Source organism: Scylla paramamosain, chromosome 7 (genome assembly GCF_035594125.1).
Source record: "Scylla paramamosain isolate STU-SP2022 chromosome 7, ASM3559412v1, whole genome shotgun sequence".
NCBI classification, from domain to species: Eukaryota; Metazoa; Arthropoda; class Malacostraca; order Decapoda; family Portunidae; genus Scylla; species Scylla paramamosain.
Window position 1 is genome coordinate 17222915 of NC_087157.1, and position 18111 is coordinate 17241025.

The 18111-nt window shown below is 38.7% G+C and overlaps 1 long non-coding RNA gene across 3 annotated transcripts in view; it reads left to right on the forward strand.

Annotated features, from left to right (window-relative positions):
• Positions 1 to 12797, forward strand: part of LOC135102136 (uncharacterized) — a 78490-nt gene extending 65693 nt beyond the window's left edge. Inside the window, exon 7 of one of the 3 annotated variants that reach the window (XR_010269537.1) lies at positions 11978 to 12797. This is a non-coding gene — a long non-coding RNA (uncharacterized LOC135102136). The remainder of the gene's footprint in view (positions 1 to 11977) is intronic. The other 2 variants (XR_010269538.1, XR_010269536.1) reach the window with 2 other exon arrangements.
• Positions 12798 to 18111: the final 5314 nt, after the last annotated feature.

Below are 18111 nucleotides of genomic sequence, written 5' to 3' on the forward strand. Positions count from 1 at the left end.
CGCGTGTTCCCCGTCCTGCCCTGTGGCTTAGCAAGGGGGAGAGGCGGCCTCCACTTAGACTCTGCTTCGATCTGTCCCTTAAGTCGCAGCTGGCGGGTCCGAGGCAGGCGGCAGTAACCCAAGACACTACAAAGGCACACCTGCCGGCCTGCGTTTTCTACTAAGAGATAAAGAAGAGTCGCTATGATTAAAAAACGAATTTAAAGATTGCTTTTGGAGAGAAATGCGTGTGGCTGGTGTGTCATAAGCAGCGTGTTCGTTGCTTCAGTTAATGATCTCGACGTGCTGTGCTTTTGATTTTATTTGAAGTGAAGGATGAAAAGTACGCCGGAAGATCAAAATTTCAACACAAATAAAAACATAAAAAAATAAATAAATAAATGAAAAATCACAGAATCACATCGGAACCATATTTCTAAACAGTCCTAATGAGAGAGCAGAGCGTTTAAGAATAGAGACCTCGCTGACAGGCGAATTGTGACGCAGGGCTGCTGAGGTGCGGGGCGGCGAGGGGTTGTCACGTCACGGTGGCTGCGGCGGAGGAGTCAGCAGCGGTCCCTCGGCGGCAGGGAATCAATACCAGGGCTTCCAACACTTTCTTTATAATTCAAGGAGAAAATCACTGAAATATGCTACCCATTGTGTCCATTAAACACACGAGGTGGAGGCGACAGTGGCCTGAAGATTGTATCCTAGAGCTAACGAGGAAAGTTGTGTGTGTGTGTGTGTGTGTGTGTGTGTGTGTGTGTGTGTGTGTGTGCAGGGGGAAGCGTGAAAATAAGTGGGTGTTGGATGAGGATTATTTATTTATTTGCATGAGAGAGAGAGAGAGAGAGAGAGAGAGAGAGAGAGAGAGAGAGAGAGAGAGAGAGAGAGAGAGAGAGAGAGAGAGAGAGAGAGACTGACTGATTGACTGACTGACTCCACATCCACACCCACCCATCGACCCACACACACACACACACACACACACGATATTAATAAGAATATAAGCCCATAAGCTATAAAGGTGAGTCATTAAAGTAATAAAAGCAGCATGAGAAAGACGTGGGACGGAAAAATAAATGTCAGAGCGTCACACTTTCGGTTTCTCGTTTCTGCGATCCTAAAGGTGTCCAGTGGCAGTTATCGGGGTTTACAAGAGTGTTTCCATGATTACTAATAGTTTAACAGGCTTTACTAATTTCTTTATTTAGTGAGAAAGGGAAGAAGGTTTTCATTTTTTTTTATTTTTGTACTAATGGCAGTCAGCAAGTCCGTCAGTTAGTTCATCAGTTAGTCTGTCACTCACCCAGTCAGTCTGTTAGTCAGTCAGTCAGATAGGCAGCCGGACATACGTAGAGCGCCAGACGCCATGGCTGAAAAATTTAGGCAGAAATAATGTTTTCGGTATCGCTGCCAAATATAAATATGTTCATTAATTCTGTTTTACAAGGAGGCTATTTTGCTATGGAAGTATTTAAAGTGAGACCAAATAATATTCTCGTGAATAATTAAATCGGATCGAAACTGATATTTTGCAAATAAAACATTTCACGCAGGGAAGCCACAAAACGCTTGACTTCTGATCTTTCTAAAATTTCTGATTGGGGCAGAGCAAACTTCGTATTGTTCAATGCCTCAAAAACTCAATTCTTCCATCAATTAACTCGACACAACCTTCCAGACAATTATCCACTCTTCTTCAATGACACTCAACTGTCCACCTCTTCTACACTGAACATCCTTGGTCTGTCCTTTACTTATAATCTGAACTGGAAACTTCACATCTCATCTCTAGCTAAAACAGCTTCTATGAAGTTAGGTGTTCTGAGACGTCTCCGCCAGTTTTTCTCACCCCCCCAGCTGCTAACTCTGTACAAGGGCCTTATCCGTCCATGTATGGAGTATGCTTCACATGTCTGGGAGGGTTCCATTCATACTGCTCTTGTAGACAGGGTGGAATCAAGAGCTTTTCGTCTCATCAACTCCTTTCCTCTAACTGATTGTCTTCAGCCTCTCTCTCACCGCCGCAATGTTGCATCTCTAGCCGTCTTCTACCGCTATTTTCATGCTAACTGCTCTTCTGATCTCGCTAACTGCATGCCTCCCCTCCTCCCGCGGCCTCGCTGCACAAGACTTTCTTCTTTCTCTCACCCCTATTCTGTCCACCTCTCTAACGCAAGAGTTAACCAGTATTCTCAATCATTCATCCCTTTCTCTGGTAAACTCTGGAACTCCCTGCCTGCTTCTGTATTTCCACCTTCCTATGACTTGAATTCCTTCAAGAGGGAGGTTTCAAGACACTTATTCATCAATTTTTGACTACTGCTTTGACCCTTTTGTGGGACTGGCATTTCAGTGGGCATTTTTTCTATTGGATTTTTGTTGCCCTTGGCCAGTGTTCTTCCTACATAAAAAAAAAATAATAATAATAACTTTTACATATTATTCGTGAAATAAAAACGGTGATCATGCGACCGGGGATCAGCGACACGCGCGCCTGTGACTCCACCACGACTGGGATAAATGTAGTAGTGGTTTATTTCTAGAGGCTGCTAATTATAAGGTAGAATAATCAGGTACGCTGAGGTCATGCATGGAGTAGTGAGTGTGAGTTATTGTGGTAGTAATGAGTGGTCAATAATGAATAAATAAATAAAATAGAAAAATATAAAAGCTAGCATGAGAGAAAGATGACACGGAAAGTTACCTAACATTTGTTTTTCTTTTCACGACAGAGAAATAACATTGTTGTGGATTTACCACACAGAACCATTGTGAAGGAGACTGACAAAGCTAGAAGTGTGGGAAAGAGAAGCAACCTGGATAGTTAACATGGCATTTGAGTTATTTCAGCTCGTGACGTGACCAGCACAGAAAAGCAATAGAGCTCAGATTTACCACACAGAGAACCTTTATTGAAGCGATACTGAAAAAAAAGATAGAAGTGTAAGAAAGAGATGAGAAGCAGAATTTTGTGGCAGGCTTATGTTATTTCCATCACAGAGACGAAAATTAATATACCTTACACATAATGCACAAGTTACTGTTGTGAGAAAGACGCACAAATGCAAGAAAGAGATGAGACACGGAGAATTACGTGAGGGTTGTTTTGTTTTCCCTTCACATTGCTTAGACTCGCCACTCTGGAAATCATCGTGGAAGGACAGAAAATAATAAATAAATAAATACGTGCAAGAAAAACAGAAGATAAAAATAACGTAAGATCTTGGGAATTACCACCATAGAAGGGAAAGGAAAGAAAAATCGTGAAAGAAACACACACACACACACACACACACACACACACACAATCTAAGAGATAATACGGACTTTGTTACAAGGTTTGGGGTTATCAATGTAGTTTATCTTCGCCTACACTGAGGAAACGTAAGAGACAGACGTGTAGTGTACGTAATGTGTAGTAATCGCCGGACTTCACCAGACAAGAATAAATCTGAAACGTACATAAAAAAAAAGCGGGATAAAGGAGGATTCCATGCCTTACAATAGCAGTTCCCGGGAGACTTGGTCGGTGGGAGGAGAAAACAAGAAACTCCTGTGTGCGACATTGCCACAAGATTAAACAAATTAATGGTCCGCACAACCTTTTGGGGAGGTGGCTATGCGGGGGGAGGGGAAGGGAGTGAGGGAGTGTGATAGAGAAAGGAAAACATTGCCAGGGAAGGGTAAGGAAATGTGACAGGGAAGGGAAACATAGAGTGATATTTGTGTCTCCCAGCATCATGATTGGATGCGTGTAGGAAGAGTGGCCGTGGTGTTAGAATTATGATTGTGTTGGTGTTGTTAGTGTTGATGGTGGTGTTAATGAGTGTGTTAAGGGTTTGTTGTTATGTTGTGGTATTGATGGTTGTAGTGGTGATTATGGTAGTGTTAGGCTTGTTATTATAATGTGTGTTAGTAGTGGGGATGGTGGTGTAATAATAATAATAATAATAATAATAATAATAATAATAATAATAATAATAATAATAATGATAAAAACTGCAGCAGCAGCAACAACACTAGTAGCAGCAAAAGATTATTATAAAAACTAACAGTAATGTAACTTCCTAACATGGTCACCCTTCACTTAATTAGCACCAGTGAGTTTGTCAGGCCGCCAGGAGTCAGTCCCCACAGCACGCGTCTCTGGCCCCCTGTACCGGCTGGTGTGCCCTGTGATCCACACACGTACTGTCTCCCTCTCTCAGGTTCCTTTCAAGTGTGTATTAGGCCTCGTTATCCTCCTCACTGCCTCTCTCCAGCGCTCTACGAAGGTTGTATCTGCTATGGGGCCTGTGTTACTTGTTACTCTTACCTCTATTACCTCTGCCTTGCCCCCTCTCCTCTACACAGGGGTTGATAGACACCGGCAGCGTGAAGAAGGGCGGTTATGAACGGGTCTGTCTTATGGAGCAGTGAAGGGATTGACTGCATCAGTAGCGGGTAGCGGTGAGCGGAGTTGTGTGTAAAGCCAATTGAGGGATAGATCAGAGGCACGTGGAGTGGGGCCGCTGTGGTGTGGGTGTTATGCATCGTTAGTGGTATTACTGTCTTGAAAGGCCAACTGAGCACCTCTTGCCCCGGCGCGTCTGGACTGAGGCGGACGTGAATGGCTGCAGGTGATGGCTGGTGCTGTAATCCCTGGCGTGGACTGGCTACACGTGTCTGAACTCAGGTTATGCTTGTGTGGGAAGACTTGGAGACTGAGGCGTAGTTTGGAATTGTGACCTGTTGACTGTTGTTTTGGCTTCTTAAGCTCTTAGGTTCATAGTATAATTTCCAAATACGTAGTAGGGTTACAGGGATCTTTCCAAATAGTTATACTTCGTTGTTTATGTAGTGCCTCTGAAATAATGAGTTCTGGTGTGTGCAGTTTTATAGTCTTTTCCTAATAATTATTCTGCTCTGTACGTTTTTGTAAAGCCTGGAAAAAAGGAAGTTCTGCTGTGTATTTTTATAGGGTCCCTGGGATAGCCGTTATGCTGTATGCTTTTATTGTCTTCAAATATGATTTCTCCTGTGTGCATTTCTGTAAGGTCTCTGAAACAGCACATTGCGTCAGGGTTGTGTCCCAGGTGACGTCTGGCCAGCACAGGAGCAGATGGCAAGAGAGGGAACGCTGGATTTCTTGCCAATGGTTTGTTTCCTTTGGGCGACAGCGGATCAGTTCACCTTCCCCTCCAGTAACGGATCACTGTGTACCTCTGCTAATGGCTTCTCCTCTCCCTCCGAGCTACGTCTTCCAATTGTCACCTGCCGGTCAGCATTTGTCACCATCCTTAACCATCCTTAACTATCCCAAACTTCTCTATCTTCCGCCACTTCCTTTACACACATTCTCTCTCTCTCTCTCTCTCTCTCTCTCTCTCTCTCTCTCTCTCTCTCTCTCTCTCTCTCTCTCTCTCTCTCTCTCTCTCTCTCTCTCCTCCTTCAGTTAGAAAAGTAATTGCATCTAGTAACAGAAGTCACGGTCAGTCCTGTGATTCAGCAATATTTCTAACACAGTGATGGTTACTGGTTGTTCTATTATGAAGATCTCAAGGGAACTGGCGATTATCAAGAATACAATTAAAACACTTTTCAAATTTTGGATACTTTTTATTTTTTACCCTATAGGAATCATAACCTTTTTTTGTCCTTCTTCCACACTTACATAGAAATATGCTAGAAAAAGTAATATATTGTTGGATGTCTTGGCGCGCTTCCCTTCACGGTTGTGTAATGATGTCCTCTCATCCAGGGAGTTGCTCATCCTGTCATTAACCTCTTTAATCTCTCCTCGAGGCTCCTCTGCTTAACCTCAATAACCTCGTCTCCGTGGATGTGCTGTGACGAGTTTTCCGCCTCGTATTAAAAAGGTTCTCATTATCGTATATTTGAAAGCCTTACGTAACACATTACTGACGTGTTTTCTCTTTGTACTATTGAGGCTTTTCCACTTTTTCTTTACTTTATTTCTATTCGCCTTGATTTTCGTTACTTATCAACACTCGCGGAGCTCCTGAGTTCGCTTTTCATTTCGTTCTTGTCTCAGAAAAATAAAATTGATATAATTTGTCAGACTACGCAGATACTTTAGTTTTGTCTTATTTGTTTCAACAGTTTTCCTACCAATGCCTTTGTTCCAGGCAGCTGTGTGTTAATTGCGACTAATTTCATCAATACCTCCGATGTGGATAACCTCGCACTCCACCACTGCCTCCTGGCACGTCAGTCAAATACTTCACGGGAAGGCAATGCACAAAGAAAGGTTAAGGGACGCACTCTGCTCTGCTTCTACCCCGGAACGCTAAATTTGTTGTTTGTACGGGAGAACAAAAACACAGATGTCTATTTTCATTAAAAGTTTGCCTCGTTGCTTCTTGCCAAAAATAGAAAATATTTTAACATAATGGAATTTCTGTTACATATCGGTGAAAAATAACATTTTAAATTTCTTATATTCTTTTCGTGCATCTTGAAAACATAAGAAATCAATGAGTTCATATTATCATTGCATAATAAGGAGAAAAACAAGTTGGCAGAGAAAAGGTCCCTTGAAAGGTTTAACAACGTAACATAAAGTAAGGAGCCTGCAAAAGGTCAGTCAGTCCACACAAGACAGCTCTTGAGCACTTAATAAAGCTTACCACCTGCAATATTCATCCAGGAATTCATCTGACATCTTAAAGAAATCTAATGACTATGGACTTTGCTGCACGATACTATTTGTACACAGTTCCTTACAACTTCCTTTATTTTCTTATGCTCTCATGCTCTTATATCAGAACTGTGCACCAGCTTTAAGACCATATTCGTAAACACCCTTGCCAAACGTCCTGAAGTGCCACGGGTCTTTAAGGGTGTTTTCATGGTTGTAGTGGCAGATTAACTACCTTCCTACATTATTAACAAGAGAAGCTCTCTGGAGAACCTGGCCTATCATCTCTGAACACTGACTTTACTACACCAAGTGTAGTGTGGATCTCCCCACCTTCACAGTCTTGGTGTCACTGTGTATTCGCTCATTCTTTCCTTACACTTGTGCTTGAATGGGGCGGGGTGATTGCTGCTGCTCAGTTTGTAGGGATGTGCTTCACTCCCTCTCTCCAAATACACGAGCATCTGTCAGGCAAATTGTGCCTACCTCTCATTCTCAGGTTTCGGAATATCTACTCTAGTTCTCTCTCTCTCTCTCTCTCTCTCTCTCTCTCTCTCTCTCTCTCTCTCTCTCTCTCTCTCTCTCTCTCTCTCTCTCTCTCTCTCTCTCTCTCTGTGACTATACGTTTCTCTTTCGTAGTTCATTATGCTAGGTTAGATTTTTCTTTGTTTATTGGTTGCTTTCTCTTCAATTTTTCTTCCATCTCTCTCTCATCAGTACCAAAGTAACTCTCCTTTCATTCTTGCATTTTTTTTTTCCTCGGCCAGAAAATTCCTCCCTTCTTCATCCTTACTGGATTGAAGTTTCCTTACCTGAATTTTTTTTTTTTTTTTTGTCAGTTTCAAATTGTGCGATATTTTTTGTTTATTTTTCAGTTGTCTACATTATTTCAGAGTTAAGGTTTTGTTTCTAACTCTCTCTCTCTCTCTCTCTCTCTCTCTCTCTCTCTCTCTCTCTCTCTCTCTCTCTCTCTCTCTCTCTCTCTCTCTCTCTCTCTCTCTCTCTCTCTCATATCCTTTTTCCGTGTCTGTCAAAATGATTCCCCATGTATTCTTTCTTCCCTTCTTTCTTTCTTTCTTTCTCGGCTCAATTACATCTCCGTGTGTCTCCTCTGCGCCTCGATTGCTTCCGCGTCGTCCTGTGCTTCAGTGTATGAGTCACGCACAACCTGCTGTTCTCAGAGTGTTGTCGTTTTCTCCCTTGCTGTCCCACCTGTCCCACCTGTCCTCCTTGCTCCTTTGTTTTCAGTTACACCTCTTGCGCTTCTTCCTTTGCATTTTACCTTATCTTTTGTTTCTTGAATACTGGGTGTGTGATTCTCATTACGACTCTCTCTCTCTCTCTCTCTCTCTCTCTCTCTCTCTCTCTCTCTCTCTCTCTCTCTCTCTCTCTCTCTCTCTCTCTCTCTCTCTCACATTTTTTTAATCGTTTATCTTTAAAAAATCTTACTTTTTTATATTTTTGTTCCTCTTATGTTTTTTCTCAGTCTTTTACTGTTTTTTTTTTTCAGATTCGATTGTTTTATTGTTTTATTTTTAATTTACTTGTTAGCACTTTTGGTTTTAAAGTATTTCAAAATCGTGCTAGATTTTGTCGAGAGAGAGAGAGAGAGAGAGAGAGAGAGAGAGAGAGAGAGAGAGAGAGAGAGAGAGAGAGAGAGAGAGAGAGAGAGAGAGAGAGAAAAAGTAGTAGTAGTAGTAGCAACAGTTGTAGCAGTAGGAATGGCAGTGGTGGTAATGATTGTAGTAGTAGTAGAAGTAGTAGTAGTAGTAGTAGTAATAGTAGTAGTAACAGTAGCAGCAGTAGTAGTGGACCATAGCTTTCACCCCTCTTCCCATAATACATAAAGTAAATAAGGTCAAGAAAATTAAAATTGAATTTGTATGCATGGGAGATGGCTTCCATACACACACACACACACACACACACACACACACACACACACACACACACACTATTATGCTGCTGTAATATAAATGTCTGTCCAGTGAGAATAATAATGATAGAATTGTCATAATACATTTAATAATATCATCTACTTATTTTTATTACTTCCCGCCATTCCGCATTTTCTTCCTTTTTCCAATGAATGTCAGTAACAGGAATTGAATGGACGTAGTCTTTGGGAAATAGCATCCAGTTTAATAATGTTCTTTATTTACTTTGTTGGTTTGAATTCTTTGCATCATGTGACCTTCTGTTTCCTTTTATAACACTTGCATTTCGTAGGAAGCACAATAAGTGTCTGGGTTGTGGGGTGGAATAACAGTAAATCTTGGTTAGTATCTCCAGTTTACAGTATCATTTTCTCTTGACTATCTTCATGACCTTACTTCATTTCACCTTCCATTCGTTTGTGAAATATTTATTGATAATAGGAGTGGAAATAAATGGTTTTAGTCTTGGGAAAATATAATGGTAGAGTGTGCCTGCTATTTCCAGTTTAGTAATTTGTCGTTTCTCTATTTCCTTGGTTTGAATTCTTGGCTTCAATTCACTTTGTGATATATTTTAGAATGTTTGCAATGTCTGGATCGTAAGGAAAATAATGATAAATCTTTGTTAGCATCTTCAGTGCAACAGTATCTTCTTTCTTCTCTTGCGTATGTCCATTCCTTTGCTTCACTTCGCCTCTCAGTCCTCTCTGAAATGTGTATAAGTCACAGGGATTAAAGAAAGTAGACTTAACTCTGGGAGAGAAGAATACATAGTAGATTGTGGCTGTAATCTTCAATATTTTCAGTTCCGTGCTTTATTTTATCTCGTATTACTTGTTCTTGATTTTGATTTACTTTATATTTTATGTAGCTTGTGGGAAATGTAGTGAAATCAGTCTCAGTCATCGGGAAAAGCCATCATGAATACTGTAAACTTTAGCAAAATTCCTTCCCTTCTTTATTTTCCGTTTTTTGTCACACCTCATCTTGTATTTCTTTTCTATTGTTTGCAGTTTATGGGAGGTTGGATAGATGTCTGTGGTTGGAAGAAGGAATTAGGAATCGTTGCTGTTATCTTTAGTATAGCATAATCTTCTTCAATTATCTTAATTTCTTTGCTACATATCTTGTATGAGAATAATGAGGAACAATTACAATAATAAGAGTTTCTCCATTTTATCCATTTTGAAAATGCAAAAGTCATATGAAGTAAAATAGGCATCTGTAAGTCTCAGGAGAAGAAATAATAATGGCAGGGAATCTCGTTTTCATTTTTTTCTGTTCACTTCACCTTCTCTTCCTTTTTGAAATGTATTGAAGTCAGAGAAAGTAATACAATGTGCAAGGAAGTCTTACAAAGAAATATTTATGCTACTCACTTTAATATAATCACTGCATCTCTTTCTCACTTTGCTTACTTTCACTACGTCGCCTTTTACCGTGCGCTTACTTTCACTTCGTCGCTTTTTACCGTGCGTTATTTTTCTTTCTGAAATATATCGTTGTCACAGGAAGTAAAATAATTTGTTAGGTCTTTCAAAAGTGTATACCAATGTCTCTATCTTCCTTTACTTATTTGCAGTTTGTTGTTCTACTTGACTTTCTGTTCATTCTTGAAATGTCAGTTGGAATTTTATCTATCTATATACCTAGTCACACACACACCACACACACACACACACACACACACACACACGTATGCGTCACAAGTAGGAATGAAAACATATATAACTTTTCTCTTTCCCTTTTATTTATTTTTATCGTTTTACTTCACTCCATCTTCTATTATTATATCAAGTGTAACTAAAATAAATGCATGTGGATAAGGAGTAAAATAATGACCTCCATCGTTCTCTCTTTTTACTTCACTCAACCTTCTATTCCTTCTTAAAATGTAAGAATTTAAAAATAAAAATATATCACTATTATTTATTCTTTTTTTAAATGTTTGTATCTAAAAAGTATCAAGTCTAAGGAGGAAAATAATAACATACACCTTTCTCCTTCACTGATAACATCAATATATTTTTGTTCTTTCTCTCTTCCATCTTTTTCTCAACTCAATTTTCTATTCCTCTTGAAATGTAGGTACGGGTATCTAAAAATACATGCACGTGTCTGGGTTAGAAAATATAAAGAGAAACATATCGTTCTCCCTTGTCTCATTTAAATGTTTCGCTTCACTCCTATTCTGTTTCGAAATATATCTAAAAAAAAACAAGTGCATATTGTGTCTAATGAAAAGAATATACATAACAAAAGTGCATCCTAGAATGAAAATAACATCTTTCTCTTTTATTTATTTGCATGTTTGTTTTACTCCACCTCCACCTCTTATAAATATATATAGAAATGAACGCACATGCCTAAGGAAGAAAATAATAACGAAAAGTGCATCTCGGAAAAAAAAAATAATAACATACACTCTTCTCCCTTTACTTATTTTCATCCTTTCGCTTCAGTTCAGCTTCCCTTGCCTTGACTTTTAGAAGTGTGTGCAGGTCGTGGGAAGTAAAGAAGAAGATATACCTGTGCGGTCAGTTTCATCCTGAGTTTAGCAGCAGCATCGACTTCTTTTGCTTCCTTTTATTGTTTTGTCTTGGCCGGTGCAAGTGCGTGCGGTGGTCAGAGCGAATCAGGAGGCTTTCCACTGAATGGCGGGTTCGGGTATATGAGCCCCGCCGGTCGCCTCGCCTCGCCTCGCTTTGTTGAGGAGTAAGAGACGTCCAGAGAGCTGAGTCCAGTCGAGTCCAGCCCTCCAGGATCTGTCTTGCTCTCAGGACGTGCTGAAACGCTGCTTTTCTGTTTTTTTTTTTTTTTTTTTTTTTTTTTTTATTGGCTGTATGTTTGGTCAGTGTTTGTAGGGTTTGGTTAGAGGTCTTGTGTAACTGAAGACGATTTGGGGAAGAAAACATATCAAGTCGTTGTGATCAAAGGAAAGATATCTTTTCTCACTTTTCACTCATCCACCTTCGCTTTCTGCTTCCTGCTGATTAAAAACTATAGACGCAAGTAACTAGATAGATACAAACATTTGTCTAGTACTCAAACCATACAGTGTTCAAGTGTGCTGGAGTCTAAGCTGAAATGAATAATACCACGGAAAATTTGAGATCTCTTGATAAAAGCACGGCGAAAAAGGTTTTGTTGGCAATGGTACAACCCTATAGTGCTTGAACTCTGAACGAAGCAAAGCCTCATTCGCTTCACTCGAGCAGACAAGAGGAACTCAAGTGTCAAGATTTAAAAGAACACGGAAGAGCGAAGAAGAGCAGAGTGGGAGAATGGAAGGGAAGAATAAATGAGAGGAAGAAATAAAATGTTGCGAGAGGGAAGAGTGTAAGACCAGTTTTCAGGCTCAGATTCTGGGTTGGTTTAGTGTGGTGCTAACGAGCCGGTGCTTGTGTTCCAGGCATCCCGCTGCGGTGTGAGGGGAGGAGCCCGCCACCACGCCAGCAACTGAAGTGAAAGGAAATGTATTGTGAAGGATACTGTGAGGCGGTAAGGTTGAGTACTAACGAAGAAAAAAAAAAAAAAGTTGGCAGAAATGTACCAAGAGTTCTTTTTAATAAAATGAAGTAAAAGAGAATGCAATATAGATACGGTGAGGTTTGCACGCTAATGAATGGACAAAAAAAAAAAAAAAAACTTGCCTCATGTTAAATGAATTATTGAAAGAGTATCACCAATAAAAGGAACTAAAAGAAAATGTAACATTGATGTGGTGAGAGTGCACGATAACAGATGAACTGTAAAGAATGTATTATGTTACGTGAAATGGGACAAGATTTCTCACCAATAAAGCGAGATAAAAAAAAATGTAGTATGGATGTGACGAGGGTGTGCACTGATAGATGGACAAAAAGAATACGTAATGAAGAATAAGATGTGGCAGGAGTCCTCACAAAACAAGACCAACTGAAGGATAATCTAACATGGCAGCGTGAGTGCACACTTACAGGTGAATTAAAGGAATGTGTTAATATAAAAATGTGACACAATTTCTTACTCTAGGTGCATAAAAAGGAAACGTAGAATATGTGACGTTGGATGAACATTAATGAAAGGACTTACAAATGAATATAACGCAAGAGAGGTTGTGTAGGAAGTTTTCACGAATAATTCAAGTCAAAGAAAATGTGTTGTGAGAAATGCTGTTCGGGTGTGTACAAAATAAACGGGCTAAGAGAATACATAATATTGGAAAAAAAAAGTAAATAAATAAATGAATAAAATAAATAAACCAATAAAGTAAATTGCTTTTATTTCCTTATGAAGAATTATTGATATCTCTGAGTGAAGTAATGAAAGAAAATGCAGACTGATCGAAAAAAAAAGAATAATAGTCTGAGAAAAACCAATTAGTCACGTAAAGAGTTTTTGTTTATTTACGTTTATAAACATTCATGGACTGAAATACTGATAGATGTGACAGGAGGGAGGGAGAGAGAGAGAGAGAGAGAGAGAGAGAGAGAGGAGAGAGAGAGAGAGGAGAGAGAGAGGAGAAGAGAGAGAGAGATGCAACCTTTCTCTCAATTCTCTCTCACTCCACGCACGTCACAATTGCGTCACCACTCTCCCTTGACGTCACAGCCTCTCCCTCTCCCTCGTCTCCCTCCATTGCAGAGCTTCCCAACGCTGGAAATTGCCGCGGGTCTTACGTGAGAGAGAGAGAGAGAGAGAGAGAGAGAGGAGAGAGAGAGAGAGAGAGAGAGAGCGCAACAGCAACAACTAAAACATGAAGATGAAGAATATGAATAAGAATAACAAGAACAAGAACAACAAAAACAACAACAATAATAATAATAATAATAATAATAATAATAATAATAATAATAATCATCATAATAATAATAATGGTAATGGCAGTAATATTTCACAGATAATTAAGAAGACGTGGAGTGAAAACAGTGGACGGCTTAAGGCGCGTAATTTTTTTTCTAAATTTGCTGAACGTAATAAATTTCTCGCCTCCTGTCTCTCTCTCTCTCTCTCTCTCTCTCTCTCTCTCTCTCTCTCTCTCTCTCTCTAGAATAGAATAGAATAGAATAGAATAGAATAGAAGAATAATTGGCCTAGTCACTTTAATTAGGAGAGAGAGAGAGAGAGAGAGAGAGAGAGAGAGAGAGAGAGAGAGAGAGAAAGAGAGAAAGAGAGAGAGAGAGAGAGAGAGAGAGAGAGAGAGAGAGAGAGAGGAGAGAGAGAGAGAGAGAGAGAGAAGTACATGAATGCAAGAAGGCATGAAATTAGTGACTGTTTTCAAAGGTCACAAATAGTCAGTTGGATTCTTGTTGATGTTTTCCTCATTAATGGTACTGAAAACCCTGTTAACCCTTTGACTGCCATTGGTACACCTTTCCCTAATTACCAATCACTCTGAGGCATCTTTACTTGTTCTACAGCCACATCCAATCCTTTGAACTGGGAAGAAATTGAGAAATGTGACTCCACCCAGCGGGTGCGACAGGGAGCCACGGCAGCGCCTGACCCGTGCCATGACGTGAAGTTTAAGAAATAAACAACACATCACAACATAACATATAAACAACACAACCATAACATTACTGTAAATATGTAAATAACTTGCCTGGGATAGTACTCACCGGTGGTGCTGGGCTAAGGGGACTCTTTGTTGTGTATTAACCTGTAAAAGAAGAAGTAGTGATTAGAATACTATAACCTAAAAAAAAAAAAAAAAAAAAAAAAAAGAAAAAAAAAGAAAAAAAAAAAGGCAAGTCTTGTCGCTAGGAACCTTCTTAGCCGTAGTATTGTCTGAGGACAGTCTTATTGTTAGGGTAGTTGTGTCTCTGCAGAAAAAAAAAAAAAGCAAAAGCTAAAGCAAATGAAGAAAACGAAGAAATAAGATGAAGAAAGAAGAAAGCAAGAAACAAGAAAAGAAGAAAGAAGAAAAAGAAGAAAGAAGAGAAAGAAGAGAGAAGAGAATATTAACATTAAAAGCAATTAGAAGAAGAAAGCAAGAGGAATACAAGAAAAAATGAGATACCATAGTAAAACTCTTACCTTTTTTGACAGTCGAGCTGTTAGGGGCCTTTTTAGTTGGGTTTTTGTCTACGGACATCTTTTATTTTTTTTCATTTTTTACATAGGATAGCTGTGGTTCTGTCAAAAAAAAAAAAAAAAAAAAACTTATTTACTACCTGTTTACATTGCACTTATCTGTTCTGTTCCTGTTGCACCTACTTGTTCCTGCTGTACTCGCCTGTTCCTGCAGCACTTACCTTCAGCTCGTTTGTTCACCATTTCACCTGGGAAAGAAAAGACTAAAATTAGTAAAATGTCACCAGTAGCAAATACAAAAAAAAAATAAAATATTAGTCATACAAGAGAAACAAGCGGCTACCATCCAATGTATATTAAAAATAGCTGTGTGGTCAAGCCCACACTCTTTTTATCTCTTACTTTCTTTCACACTTCTCTTCCCACCCACTTTCTCTTTTACTCTTTACTCTAATATTTCCTCCCACTTTCCTATCCTATCACTACTATCGCGCGGGCAGACTCAGCAGGCGAGGAGGAGGAGGAGGAGGAGGAGGAGGAGAAGAGAATGCTATTACCGTTAGTAATAGTATTAGTAATAGCAACAGGAGGAGGAGGAAGAGGAAGATGAGGAGGAAGAAGAATAGTAGATAATAAAGGAAGAAAGGAGGAAACGAATAAAGATGGAGGAATAGAAGAGTCAGATTATCCTTCTCTAAATTTTCTGCTATTTTTTCCTTTCTCTTCTCTTCACTTCATTCCTTTCTCCTCTGTGTAGCCCCGCCTTCTATCACAGCTAATATCTCCCAAATTACGCCGTTAACATCAAAACTTTCTTATTTTTCCGTCTAGTATTAAAAACCTGCAATGGAGCGACTCACAGTAAAGTGTTCATTTTTTTCTGCAGTTTTCTTTATTTTTTTCTGAACTTTTTTCTTTATTTTTTAGTTTTTGTCTTTTTAATGTCTATGTAACTGCCCGCTTCCTTGCCTATCTGTCTGTTTGTCTGTCTGTCTTTCTGTTTGCCTATGTTTTTTTTTTTTTTTTTTTTTATTTAGATTTTGTCAATCTTGCTTCTGTGTGTGTAGGTTTGTCTGTCTGCAGAAATACATGTACGTATGTTTTATTTTTTTACTTTACTTTTTTATTTCATAATTTCTTTCATTTTCTCTTCCTTTCTCTCCCGTTTTCTTTTTGTCGCAGGTTCTTTTTCGTTTTCTTTCTTTCTTCCTTTCTTTCTTCTTTCTTTCTTTCTCTCTTTCTTTCTTTTTTATTTATTTCTTTCCCTCCCTCCCTCCCTCCCTCCCTCACTCCCTCCCTCCTAAGGCTGCGCACACACACACACACACACACACACACACACACACACACACACACACACACACACACACCACACACACACACACACACACACACACACACACACACACACACACACACACACACACAAATAAATAAATAAATAAAAATAAATAAATAGAAAAAAAAAAGGACAACCGACTCACCTCCCCCGCCATCAAATCCCAACCTTTCCTAATGAGACTCAGAGCAAGATAAGCACAAGGCAATTGGAATGATGGAGGTGAACGTACGTCTGGATATTAGAACGTAAAGCTTTGGATTAACTTTGACACATCCTCTCTCTCTCTCTCTCTCTCTCTCTCTCTCTCTCTCTCTCTCTCTCTCTCTCTCCTCTCTCTCTCTCTCTCTCTCTCTCTCTCTCAGTGATGTGCGAAGTGTGAGATGAAGTGTGTATTATTTGCTGGTCCAGTGTAAGGCGTGTTGAAGTGTATTCTTACTCTTACTACTCTTACTCTTGTGTTGTGTGTGTTTTTGATTGATGGAATAATGACTGGGTTTATGTGATGTGTGTGTGTGTGTGTGTGTGTGTGTGTGTGTGTGTGTGTGTAAATGTTTAGAGGTCACAAGAAGTAATTTTCTTCATTATTTTTGTCGTGTTCATAATTTTTTTTAGCATGTTTTTTTTAACATAGTTTTTGGCATAATCCTTATCATTATTGCCGTCATCATCATCCCCATCAGTACTGGCAACTACTTCGTACTGTTCCATCCTCACTTCTCCGTCTTTGCAAACCCTTGACATGAAGCAGCTGATTCGTTCATATATTGATTTTTGTTCGATTAATGATCATGAAATTCCCTGCCGTTTTTTCACCACGTTTCTGGAATACTTTCAGACAGGGAGAAAGTGAAGTTTGCCACACTGTTTGACTTGTTCCTGAGGTGTAGGATTAATAGATAAATCAGAAAAATAATTAACATTGTTCATGATATAGAAAATCAATGTCTTTCATCCCCTTCAAAGTCACGTAGAAATGAAAGCATCTGTTATTCGAAATATCAAAGGAACCTGAAATTAAAATCAACTTTGATTTAGAATGAAAAAAAAAAGTGATATAAAGAAAAAACAAACTTTCTCTTCCCATGTTGCAACTCAAGAATGAATGAAAATATCCATTAATACTCTTATTGAAATGGTATAGGATATGAGTTACCCCTTTTTCCTTCTGTTTTTTTCCCTCTCTTCCAGCACTTCCATGGTGCCGGAATAAAAGTACCTTATTTGGCTTAGCACAAAAATAGCGTCTAAAAAGTTATAGGTATTAAAGAAGAAAATTTGTCTAGCAGTAAAAGGGTTAAAATGCTTTTTTTTTTCATGTCCACAATCTGTCATGTTTCTGTATCTTATTTTATTTATTTATTATTTTTTTTTTTTTCTTCTTTTCTTTTGCTCTGTCTTGAGGTGCGATTTCACCTGTGTCCCGATCTTCTCTTGTACATTTTGTCATTGGATGCGCGGCGGAGACTTTCACAATTTGAATGACGTCAATTGACTTTTTTATTATTATTATTATTGTGTTATGAATGTTGTTAGGTTTTGCTTTGTGTTGGTATTTTTTTATTTTATTTTCTTGCTGTCATTATTGTTTTCCTTTATTTGTCGTAATTTGTGTCTGTATTTCCTTTAATTTTCTTTTATTTCAATTACCTTACTCGTGGTCGTGATTTTTTTCTTTCCCTTTATTTATTTTCCCTTGTAATGTTGTTTCCATTTGTATACATATCTATTCTGTTTTTCCTTGAATTTCTTTCCTCTAGATATGAATTTTTATCGTTTTTTTCCTCTCTCCTCTTTTTTTTTTTTTTTTTTGTCCTTTTAATGGTGTTGTCATTGATATACACATTTATCTCCTTTATTTTACACAATCTATTTTGTCTTTTTTTTCTCAAGTTGATATTTTCTCCTTCAGTTTATTCATTTATTTATTTATTTACTTATTTATTTACTTACTTATTTATTTATTTATTTATTTGTGGGAGGATTCATGTTAATATTTTCAGTTGCAATTTTTCATTTCCCTGTTCGCCTCGATGGGCTTCTATATATTTTTGAAAATTTACTTTCCCATTTTTGGTTCGGAGTCCATCTTGCCTCGTCCAGGAAGCTTTAAGCACCAAATTTATACCATGAATAAGATTTCCAGACTCTCCTTCCTTCCTTCCTCCATTCCTTCATTATCCTTCCTC